The sequence below is a fragment of the Centrocercus urophasianus genome, unplaced genomic scaffold (genome assembly GCF_019232065.1).
Source record: "Centrocercus urophasianus isolate 14NV4802_14NV808 unplaced genomic scaffold, USGS_Curo_1.0 seq_17, whole genome shotgun sequence".
NCBI classification, from domain to species: Eukaryota; Metazoa; Chordata; class Aves; order Galliformes; family Phasianidae; genus Centrocercus; species Centrocercus urophasianus.
Window position 1 is genome coordinate 3,900,682 of NW_024884722.1, and position 12,500 is coordinate 3,913,181.

At 43.7% G+C, this 12,500-nt stretch overlaps 1 long non-coding RNA gene across 4 annotated transcripts in view; it reads right to left on the reverse strand.

Moving 5' to 3' along the window:
* Positions 1-230: 230 nt before the first annotated feature.
* LOC122160423 overlaps positions 231-12,500 on the reverse strand; it is a 13,519-nt gene continuing 1,249 nt past the window's right edge. Inside the window, exons 1-4 of one of the 4 annotated variants that reach the window (XR_006168814.1) lie at positions 11,068-12,500; positions 8,898-9,113; positions 3,557-3,729; positions 231-845 (exon numbers count right to left, since the gene is read on the reverse strand). The exon at positions 11,068-12,500 is cut by the window's right edge and continues 1,249 nt beyond it. This is a non-coding gene — a long non-coding RNA (uncharacterized LOC122160423). Of the gene's footprint in view, positions 846-3,556; positions 3,730-7,023; positions 9,114-10,357; positions 10,485-11,067 lie in introns of those variants that run through there. The other 3 variants (XR_006168813.1, XR_006168811.1, XR_006168812.1) reach the window with 3 other exon arrangements.

Genomic DNA, 12,500 nt, shown 5'->3' on the forward strand with positions numbered 1-12,500 from the left:
GGTAGGACGGAAGGAAGGAAGGAAGGAAGGAAGGAAGGAAGGAAGGAAGGAAGGAAGGAAGGAAGGAAGGAAGGAAGGAAGGAAGGAAGGAAATAAATCAATTGCCACAGCCCCTCAATTCTGGTGTGCTCTGAACGTTTGGGACACACATGCGCATCCACCGCACACATCTCTCCTGGCACAGGAGCTGTAGATCTGAAGGTGGGTGTGCGCAGCTCTACCTGTAAATGTTTTAATGCCCTGATCAATAGAACGGATTTCTGGTGCTCCTCCTGCTGTTCCCTCTCAAAGACATGCACCTGCAATTCGAAATAACATCTTTCATCTGAACCAGATCTCTCACCGGCTGTGCTTACGAGCTCTCTGTAGGAGTTCTGCATCCCCCAGAATATTTGGGGTCACGAATCCATGTTTGCAGCCATTCCTGTCATGGCAAGGAGCAGCTCAGATGAAGAGGGAGGCGCAGGAACAGAAGATGATTGTATGATTTCTGATCCTAAGATCAGCAAAGCACATCCTGGGGATGGGGGGTCATCCAGGTACAGAAGTATGTAGGAATACTCTCTTCCTCTGAGCATCTGTTTCATTTAAGGGCATCAAAGTAAAGCTTATCAGGAATTTGTCAAAGCAAGTCTGTTGCAGCGGGGATATTCTTCAGTTCTGGACTAAGATGCACGGGCAGGAAGCGGTGCAGGGGGCAGCTTCAGGGCAGGACTGTCGGCTCCTAATCTGCCTGTGGTCCCTCAGGACCAGCAGCCACTCACAGGGCAAAGCTGAGCAGGAGAGACAAACGGAGACGGTCCGCGATGACGCTAAAGTGAGCGGTCACTTTGCAGTTCTTTATTCTGCATCAAAAAAGGGGGAAAAAAAGAAAACAAGAAAACAATCTGTCTGTATCCCTTTCTATGTCCCTTTCTGTGTCCTTTTTTATATCCTTTTCTCACTCGTTTTTTTTGATTTATGCCCCCCAGCAACAGCTGCACGTGAAGCCCGATACTGAGGGACCCATCCCTGAGCCCAGGGGGTTTTGCTGCAGTCTTCCTTCTACTTTTGTTTCTAAACCCACACTCATCCCACTCCATTGTAAACAGATGATTATTATTTCATTAGTGTTCCAATTCAGAATTAATTGGCTAATTTACACATGGATCAATTGTATAAATGCGATGTTGGTGATAGGTGCTTGATATGATTTAAAGTAATTGTTTCTTTTCCAGGTTTGGCTTGCATTGCACTGCAAAGTGATTTATCTCCTTATTTATCCTGTCTCAGTACCGCCTCTTCTTTTTCATTATTCTTCTAAAGGGATGCACTCCTGCTAAGCTGAAGCATGAAGCTACGCTGTGATTTCTGTAAGCTTTGCATCTGCTTTTCCTCTGGCAGGAGCTTTCTGACAGCAGCAGGACTGTCTGCACAGCCAGTCCCGTGCTCTCCTCCAGTGCTCTGCAGCGTTTTGCCCCACGACTGCAAGGAAACAACCATCCATCAAAGCAGTATTTAATTTCGTGGCTAGCTTTACACAATTTCTTCCATTGGGAGGTGCCTCACAGCATTGGGTTTGGACATTCGGGGGGGAGGAAGGAGATGAGAAAGCAGTTAGCAGTTTGCCCCATGCAGATATATTACTTACTCAGGCAATTGAAATGAATTCTCCTGCTATCAGATTGCAGAGCTGCCGTTCCGCTGCCCAGGCAGCTAAAAACAATTCTGTGAGTGCCAAAGATTAACTACCACAGACTTTGAGCCACGAGCGATGGCTCTCCCCTTCCTGCTGCAAATTGTTACACACCATCAGGGCTGCCGTCAAATCCGAGTTACTCAGAAACACCCCATTTCTCTGCCACTCTTTCAATTGCTTCTTGGTGGAAACAAGAGGTTACCCAGAAAGCGGATGCTACTTTCTCATCAGAAGAAATGCCTGCTGCAGGATGTGTTTTTGATAAGGATGTTTTATTCGAGGCTGGGGAAACTGCAGGCGAGTTATGCTTGGTAACCCAGTTCGGGTTTTGCTTGGCTGAGTACAGAGGAGTGTATGCAATGTGCGTGGAGCAGGAGGTATTTTGGAACAGTTAAAGCTGTTCCCTTATTATGCCTTACAATGACATTTTTGTTCCTTGAAACTGAAGGCCTTGCAAGTATCTGCTTTCTGGTGGTTTCCTGGCAAGCCGAGTGTCTTTCCTGACAAATATTAGAGTGTCCATTCTGAACCTGATTGCACCGTTAATTTGCGAGACTTTTATTCTGAGGCCCATCACAGCCCTGCCTGTGACTCACAAAGATATCATGTTTACAGGAAAGCAGAACAATTTCCAGGTTGTGACGTTTCTGTGAAACAAGTTCTGTGGAAAACTGCCATGTAATTTGGAATAAATCCGCAGGGACAGAAGTGATGGGCAAATGATGTGATCCAGCTACAGTCTTCATTCCATACAGCACCACACACTTGCTCTGTATCAGACGATGCAATGCTCTCTGATCATCACACACTCATCCAACATATCCTTTGCTTTTGTCATGGCGACCTGCCCTCCAGTCCAGTTTCTAGAAAGGATGATCATCTTTGTGTTGACGATGGCCGTGTGTGCACAGTTTGTCACTTTCACAAGTGTGCTCACAGAAAAGAGGTCAGCTAAACACAGTGGAGGAGATCTCTTGTGAAAAATACCATAGGAGGATGTCAAGGCAGAATATAAGCTGCTCTTTGGCATTTCATCTAAGTGAACTTTGTTGTAGCTCGTCTTACTTGTTTCAATATAAGGATGGGAATATCCAAAGAACAACGGAAAAATGGCAACTTTGCAGCTTGTGCTTCTAAATCTAAAGACTGGTGTTTACATATCAAGCCATAAACTCTGAATTATTTTCTATAGACTGGGAGAAAAAAACCAGTATAAACTGTGTAAACATCCCAAATTTCTTTGTGGTCACAAATTACATGTTCATGAAAATCCACAAGCATCCTGGAATCACACCTGAAAAGCGCTGAGTGTTTTCAGCTCCTGCTGAAGTCATACAGAACTCCAAAGCTGTGTGGTGAATGTTGTACTGGGCTGACTAGGAAACAAGAGTTATAAACCATATCCAGCCTTCAGAACTCAGATCCAAATTATGCATTTGCTGGGAGCCAGCAGGGAATAGAATAGATCCAGTGTTTGTGCGCACAGCCGCTGAACAACGTGCTGTTTTAGGAGTCCTTAAATAATCATTGATTTCAAAGGTGTTACAGCCCATTGACTCAAAAATCAGCTGCTTATGAGGAGTCTCGCGTTCCTATCTGAGATCCCTGGCAGTTGTACAAGAGCTGTGCTGAACACACATTCCCAATGCAAGCTGCGTGTTGGACTTTATTAAAAGATCCTGTGGTCATCCTAATTTCCCTAAGCACTTTCGTTATAAATGCATGGAATTCTGAACCAGCTCGTTCCAAGTCAGCAAATCCCCAAAATAGCTCTTGGTTTTGTAAAATAAGTGAACGATGGGGCCATTTTCTGCTTCAGCAAGAGCTTCTATGTCAAGACCTCTGTGTGGTTTGCACTTATTCACGGATCTGTCTTACCTGAGAGAAGATCAGTGGTTCAGGAATCCCAAGAAGCACAAGTGATGTGCACACTGCAGGGGGCTCCTTCTGCCTCTTTTGGCTGGAGCAGTGGAAGGACATCTCCTCTTCAGAAATTGAGACAGCTCAGGCATTCGTATCCCTCCTGTGGCTTGCAGACTGTTCTGCCTGTTCTGCAAAAGAAAACAGGGGAAAGAAGATTCCTGGGCTTCTTTCCACATAACGTCTCTGCACATTCCAGGACGGAAGTGTTATCCTAAATAATGAAGTTTCTTCTTTCTGCTATATTGCTAAAAGTCCTCAGATCAGTACTGTAAAGGTGTTAGCATCAGAGGCCAAAAAATGACTGCTCTGGGCTGAGTTCTTTACTTCAGAGTCAAATTCCAAACATTCCTTCTTTGGGTCAGAGGTACATGTTTATGTAGCATGCACTGATTTTTCTTTTACATGGTTGAAAAACTAAAGATCTATTAGAAAGGCAAGCATTACACTGAAAATGTTTGTAATATACTTCAGTCAAACATAAGCAGTACATATCAGAAATTCATTGTTAACAAACTTGATTAATGCAATGTTATGTGCCAGGACAACCTCAGTACCAGGAAGAGCTCATTTAAAGGCAAACAAACAAAAAAAAAGCCAAACTTTTTATTAGAATCCCATTATTAGTCACAGAAAACTAGATCCTCTCTCAGGAATCCCTGCACATAAGCAGTATGTCATACCATTTCCCTGCCCACATGGTCCCTTGGCAGTGGATCTATAATGATCCAACTGCTCTGAGGTATACAAAACAGTGCTAATGATGTTTGGAGTGAGGGCATCGCTTGGTTGGTGGAGAGCAGGACTAAATCCACTGCTGGGCAAACCCTTCAATGCATGGATGCATACTCAGCTTCATCAACAGTGCAGCCACTGTGGAGCAGTTACACCACTGTTTTCTGCACAACAAGAGATGTTTTTTTACATTAAGCCAAGGATACTCGACCAGTTCAGCCTTACACCCCAGAATGGTGGCTTGAAACTACTTCCTCATATAGAGATAGAACAAAGCTGGTTAGGAACCAAGGATGATTTCTTCACCTAATCTAAGGAGATATTTGGCTAGTCATTAGGGACCCACAAAAAAAGAACAATGCAAGGGGACAGTATGATTGGCTCTGACAACATGACAGAACATCTTGTTCAAGGCAGCAGGTAAGACAAACAATTGTATTACAAATGACAGAAAGTGGAACACTTTCAACATGGCATATGCGTGAAATGCAATATCTGTAAGCACTGCTGGGTATCTACAGAGCAATAGAATTGTCCAAATAATAATCCTAATGTATTAAGCAAGCACTAACTGTTTCTCTTCACCATCCTGATAAGTGTTCTTACTGTGTGTTGTCATCCACAGAGCATGAGATCTCAGTTACTTGTGTAATGCTGTCACAAAAAATTACTTTTAATGTATTTTCACCTTCCTCTAGATCACTCTTGTCTCAGATATTTCAGTCAGGAAAATTACATACAGTACACATCATGCTGCCACGAGGAGTTCATTATGTATTTTTGTGCCCGAGAGCTGCAATGGAATGAAGAATGGAGAATGTGGTAAAAGACATTAGGGCAAATATGCAGATGATACTTCTGTTTTTATTTTATTTTATTTTATTTTTCGGGGGGGGGAAGGGGGGGGGGCTAGGCGGCGCACGGGGGGCTGTTATTGGCAGCAATGGTTTGTATGAATGAGAGGATTAGACACTGTCTCTCGAGTTAGAGATTTTGATTTTATTCCATTCTACTGACTATGCTTGTAAAGCACTGAAGCTGATCAGAGATTGCAGAACACCGATCAGAATTTCCAGATGTCCTTGATAACGTCCTTCACCTTCCTAATAAGCTCTGAAATTATAATATATCGATTGGAATGCCTTGCAGCAGCATGACACACAGAGCACTATTGATAAGCAGCCCTGAATTTTCAGGTGACAAACAAGGGCGAGGGAAGCTCGCTAAAACAAGAATGTGAAGCTGCCACGATGATCTTCACCATGAAAACTTGGGAAATTCTTAGGAAAACATTTTTACTTTTGTCCGGGAAGATTTCAACACTGATTTGCGGAGAATGAATGTAGTTATAATGGTGATACAGTTGCAAGTGATGATAACAGCGATAGCAATAACACGAGAAATAGCAGTAGGTACGCTCTGCCCGCTCGCTCTCTCCTAGGAGCGGTGCCTTCAGCACCACGGACAGCGCCGGGCGCTCTACTGCCGCACTCGGGGCCGGCGCCCCATCGCGCACGACGGGAGATGGGAGCAGAATGAGGGCCAGGGCTGACACCAAATCGCTGTGGTCCTGGGGGTAGAACGGAGAATTCGAGACTTACTGCCAGTGTAAAAGTGTTCTGCGCAGTGTTCTGCGCAAGAAAATTGTTAATTGCATATAGAACCTGACATTACAAGCTAAGAACAAGACCCTTCGTCTGCTATCACCCGAGCCTTCACAGGCAAATTCAAGAGAATTACGTCTTGGTTTATTTTAATATCAAAGCATTGTATAAGAAGACAAGGAAATAGTTTCCCTTTCCAATAGTGCTGGCGCACTGCCCTGTTTATTCTCCGGCTGGTATTTTTGTTCCTCTTAGAGATATATCAAAGTTTATGTAGTAAGTGTGACTTGGAGGAGATGGAAAAGACATTGACAATATTAATTGTTTCATAAATACAGTCAGATGGGATATGTTTTTTATAACCTCGGTTTAAACCTTGCTATTGAAAAACCAATACCCTGCCATTTGTTTATACTTTTCTTGGCATACAAGGCAGATAGAGTGAATGAAGCTAATAAAAGGCTACAGGCAGCATTTTCCACACTCAACTTCTAGGCATGGCCTCTTTTTCGAAAGAAAACTGTCTTTTAGTTTGGAACATTATAACCATTTGGTCTCTCTGTTAAAAAAAAAAAAAAAAAAAAAGAAGGATAAAAAAAACCAGAAATTACAAAGGGCCAAAGAAAATGGACTCTGCTTTTAGGTGAGTATTTCTTCACACAAGCAATCCCACTGCCATCATAGATCTGCTTACATGAGCAGCTGCCAATACAGAGGGATGAAGGATCCTATCAGACAACCTGGATGCGTGAGGTAGCTCCCACAGAGGCTAAAGATCAGCAAGAAAAACATTCATTTCCTAAAGAAATCTTGTTTGAATCCAAGAAGTTAGATGCAAAGCAATGGGTCTTGAATGTGGAAAGAAGAGCCCCAAACTCTCCCAAAGGCAGTGCATGACTCATTGTTTTAGACAAGGAAAATGCTCTGTGAATAAATTACTGGAGATCTTTCAAATGTTTTTCACCCAAGCAATGGTAAAGTCTTAGAAATCTATTTGCACTGCAAGCAATTTACTTCTTACAGACTTTTTATTTCATTTGCACCACATTTTAGTCTCCAAACAAAGAAACAAGCAGGTGGGTTTAACTTTGCTTTCATTTCTTAAAATATTTTTATCACATTCTTTCCAATGTCGCATGCAAAATAAATACAGTACTTACACATATTGTAAACATGAGCTTTCATGATCTTGTGTTCTATTAAATTAATACGATAGTGCTAAGAAGACATATAGCACAGCAGAAACTGAAGACTAGAAAATAGATACTGCAGTGAAGGAGGAAGAAATTGGCATGTCACCATTCAACAGTCCTAGAAATTTCACAGAGCTGTGTAAATATGTGTTGTGCTACAGAGCATGAGAAAGCTCCACTGCAGTACCAAGGTACTGCTAGAGGACACCGAGAGCCTCTGTAATCCTTAAAACATTTGCCATAGAGAGTTTTACCTTGACCCATGCACAGGGAATGTGAAGCCTGACATTCTGGTCTTCCTAACAGCTGTGTATGGAGCATCTCCTACAACCTCAGGCTTCTGTGCAGATGAAAGGTCTGGTCCTGAAGAATAGGCATAGAATTCATTACCAGAGGGAGCACGAAGGTACTTTCTCTATTTCATTTCAGCTCCAGAGCAGTAGAGGTTTTTGCCCAGCAGCCATACTTATTTCATAACTCTTCGTTGCTCAGAACCCAGTAAATCAAGAATATCTAACTTCTTCTGTATATCTCAGGTCCAGAAGGTTTTTAAGGACATGTTGGAGAAAACTAAAAGCTAGCTGAAGAACACAGAGGAAGAAAAGCTGTAGTACTGCTTGGGGCCACCAAATGTCAAAGCCTAGCAGTGCCTCTTACTTGCCTCGCAAGGAGTGGGAGATTCTGTGCACACCCAGAATTCAGCACTACCTGGGTGACTCCCTTTCATACATGAAGAAAGCAGTAAGAACAAATGTTGACTTGAAGGTGCCTTCACTCATTGCCAATTGCTTGTCAGAGCTTAGCACTATAATGTGTGTACTACATGTACCTGGGAAACAATTGAAAAGATCGATCTCGATCTCAGCAGCACCATTCACACTATTTTTTCCTGAGAATCAGCAGGCACTGATCAGACTGAGAGAAGAACATTTGGAGAACGCACGTTTTGAAGAGCCGTGCTTTGCTGCAGTTTCATTCCCAGAGTGCCACAAGAGACAATGCTCAAACAATGGCCTTTCCCAGTTGCTCTACAAGGCCTCCATAGGAATCAAGGGAGAATTTCTCTTCATCAGTACAGAAGCAAACATGATAACTGGAAGTCTCCTTGTAACAATATTTGTCTTAGTCACGTTAATCTCGCCATTAGAGTCTCATTTCTAGTGCTGGCATCACGGAAAGGAATCCCTGCCATTCATGGCAGCAAAGCTCACACAGAAATAAGTTTTTTTGTCACTCACAACACCCGTTGAGCTAATCTCAACAACACATCCAAATTCCATTTCCAGCAATGCATGTGTTTGCCCCTCTCCTCAACCTGCAAGTTCTAATGGCTCGCAATTAAATAAAAGCCTTTCTCATTCCCATCTCTCCCTTCCATCCTCCCTCCAAGGCTATGGCTTTAATTTAGCCCCATTACATTCTTGTGGCAGCAGACTGTTATGGCAGGCAGCAGGATTATGACTCATCATGTACTGTGGGAAGTAGTGATCATCCAAAAAGCAAACGGAGGTGGGCAGTGAAGGAGAAATCACTTATGCAAATAGAAATATTTTCAATAATGATCAACAGTGTGAGAAAGAATATAGGAAAAATTACATTAGACAGAGGAGCTTCATTTTTAAAATGTTCCCTAAGTGCTAGAAATCTTCCCATCTTCATTTTTTCCCTTAAACTCTGTCATTTGTACAGCCTATTAACCTTTAACTTTATGACTATCCTAACGTGAAATACTGGCAGCATTTAAGTCTGAGAATACTGGAGACCTACCTTCCTGGCTGGCAACAGAGGTGAAACGCTTTCTGTTATATCAGTCATTTTTAATATCAGTCATATACACGCAGCATCAGAGGCACTACTTTTAGATTCACGTGCTGGTGTCACCTGTGATAAATGCTCTACAGACTCCAACTGTCTTCGGGGGTCTTAAAGATTCCTTCCAGCCCATCCTCTCACAGATCATCACCCTAATTGTAGCATTCGATTCTGTTGGAAAGTAAGAGAGAAAATCAAATTAAACCACGTCCTTCAGACTCCCACTTTCCAAGTCTTAAACAGACAATATAAAATTAATTATTTGTGTTTACAAGAGCTCCTGGGGAGCTGAGCCATGGCTGGCCCTTCACGGTCTGAAGCACTAACCCAGCGTTACTCTGGCCCTGCAGACCTGGTAGTCTGGATGGGGCAGGGAAAGAAAGGGTGATTAAGTGACTTCCAAAAGGTGGTAAAGACAAAGTGGCTCATCTGAGTGGCATGTGCTGGGGCCATATCGATTATAACGGCAGCAGAGGACGTAAGCAGCTTAATGTGGAGCTTGTTTGGTTTTAATTGTTATCATCAACTCAAACCACATGAGCGACAAGGGCTGCTCAGACCTGAAAATGGGAACTTCTGTTGTTTATAACTAAATCTCAGTAATTAAGTGGCACCCAAGGAATACAGGTGTTTACAGCAGGGGTTGATTGGAGGCAGCAGCTCACAGAGGTGTGCGTTCAGCCTGGGACTGAGGATGGGAGACGTCAGGGCAGCTCTCAGCAGCTGCCTGGTGCCAGGGAGTGCTCTCCTCCAGGGCTGGGCACAGTCCTGTCTGGGTCAGCTTCCCAAAGGAGATCTCATCTAGAAAGAGCAGCTGAACCCATAACACCGACTGCTGAGAACATTCTGCCTCCAAGATGAACTGCCAGAGTTTATTTATATAAAGTCTTCCCTTCTTCCCTTGCTCTTTCAGACTCAGCAAACCTTCAGAAAGCTCAGTGGGGAGTGCTGAAACAAGACATAAAAATGAGTTTGCCAGGCAGGAGCCTGTGGCTCTCTCCTTAATCAGAAAATACCAACGGCCATGCAGTGCAGATGGCTCAGGAGCCAGAGGGAGCTCGCGGCTGCACGAACAGCCCTGCCTGCTTCCCCACCCTTGGCAGGAGAAGCAGGAGGAGCAGGCAGTAGCACTGGCCCCACAGGATGAACGGCTTCTCCCCACCTCAATGCTGCACTCTCACTTTTCTGCTGCTCCCAAGTCCCTTGCGCTTTCCTCTTTTGTTATGGATAAGAGGGGACAGCCTTATTGAAATCCTGTGCAATGAACATTACCCATATATATATCATCACACTGATTTCCACTGGACCAACTGCAGATACTTGCATCGAGCAGAACTTGCTTTAAAGTCAAGTGCCATTGTCAAGATGAGTACGAATAGGAGGCACTAAATGAATACCTTGGGTTAGGCACCTACCTGCCCCTGTTTTCTTCCACTTCCTGCAATCAAGTTGTTCCCAGCTCAGAAATGAAACTGCAGGCTTACTTTTGGTTAGAAGTTCAAAATCAGCAGCCAAGGTTGGCCAGAGGTTATTGCAATCTTGCTGCAAATTCAAACAAGGAAATAAATATATACGGGCCATTCTAGGATTTTGAGTAAGGCCCAGCCAAAGACATAAATGTAGAGCTAAGCTTGCTTTTGCACCCTACTTGTGCCGTGACTTAGCCCTCCATCTTGTCCTTCCTGCTCATACAAATGAATTCATAAAGTGGTAGTGTACATTTACATCTACACTGATGTTTACAGACATGCCTACAGTGTGTGGTAGCCTTGGGCCCAGACGTGTGTGACATGGACCCTATCACGTGGCACAGGCAGGCTGCACAGCGCTGGTTTTGCCCAGGTCGCAGCTCAGGTCCTCATGAGCACATGCCACCACACTCACCACAGTCTGCAAGCCTACGGACTGCACCCAATGTGCTCCCAAACTTTGCTGGGATTTAGTCATCTAGCCATGGAGCTGCTTTTCTAAACTCCAGCTGGGTTTAGCAACACGTTTAATCTAGGCGCGCTCTTGGGCCCTATTGATTTTAATGTAACAATCATATGTTTAAAACTTAGCATGTGTTTAATTGCTCCGGTGAATAACAACAGACTGATGCTGGTGCTAATGTGCCTTTGCTGACCTGGAGCTGGGAGAGCGATGCTGTATCAGCTCTGTGGCAAAGGGATCCAGGGGATGGCAGTTGTCACCAGCCTGAAGTCAGATGATCCAGAAGATGCTGTTTCCTAAATACGAGGAAAGTCCAAATTAATTTGGAAGCAAAACTAGGCAAAGCTTCTTGTTCATTTAGCTCCGGTTATTTCATTTTTGGCATTTACCTAAAGTTTTCATCTCTCCAAGTCTTGTCTTACGGTTAGTATAAGGCCAGCCTGAATGATAATATATTGTGACTGTTATATTATTTATTTCAAAGCCAAGTTATTGATTATTGCATGCTGAAAATGACAAATGGCATCTGAGAAAGGCACGGCCAGCAAGTTCTATTAAAGAAATGATAGTATTGCTCATGGATTGTTAAAAGGTTCGGTTTAGGTACTTTATAGGTTCATATCCATCACTATTTAATGACCAAATGATGAAAAATATGAGTCACGGGAACAATTTCTTTCTTTGCAGTTTTATGTTTAGGTAGTTAGCAAAATAAGAGAATTTTTTTTGTGCTAAGGGCTTATGCACCCAGATCCTATAACACATAATCTAGTAATGAGCTTGATTGCTTGAATGGCAATGATTTAATACAGGTGCACCTGGAACAGTAGGTGAACACAAAGCCTGACCACACTGCAGGTGACTGGAGTGGGCTGAATCCTTCCCTGCGGTGCAGGTAGACGTGTGGCAAAGGGATGTGCTCAGCAGTGCAAGGTGAATCACAGCACCCCTAGCAGCAAACAGGCAGTGAGTGAGGAACAGTCCTGGGTAGTCTGGGTGTCCCTGCTATCCCTCGATGCCTCCCCTGCAGAAGCCAGGGTCGTACTTGGTCCATTTTCCCCACATTTAACCCCACAAGTTTGAGCTAGCATCCCAGCAAGCACTTTTTGCTAGTCAAAGGTATAAAAAGATCTCTTTTCACTCTTATTCTCTTACAGCCATCTGTTCAAAACACTTTCAAAACGATGGCAATTAGAGATAAGAGCTAATAATGCTCCAACCTGCACGCTGAGAAATGCCATTTAATCACCATTGGCTGGGCTGGCAAATAAGGAGCAGCATCCAACTGGACAAGGGTGATAAAGCTCCCATGCCGGCTCGGATGAAGAGCCCAGCTGCAGTGTTTTCCACCGTGAATTGTAGCTGCAAGACCTGGAATCTGGCCTAAAGAGCTGATATAAATCCAGCAAAATAAATCTTTCACTGCTGCCTGTGGTTTCACGCTGCCTTAGCTCAACTCTTTTACCTAATCTCTGACCTTCCTTTGTAATTTTTCATATTTCCCAGGTAAAATGCAGGGTGCTCATTAGCAGGAGGCTGAGCTGAGAGCACCAGGGAGTTCATCCTTTCTCCAGATAGACAAAAACTGGGCTGGGCTGGTGGGAAACCTTTGTCACAGCAGGCTAC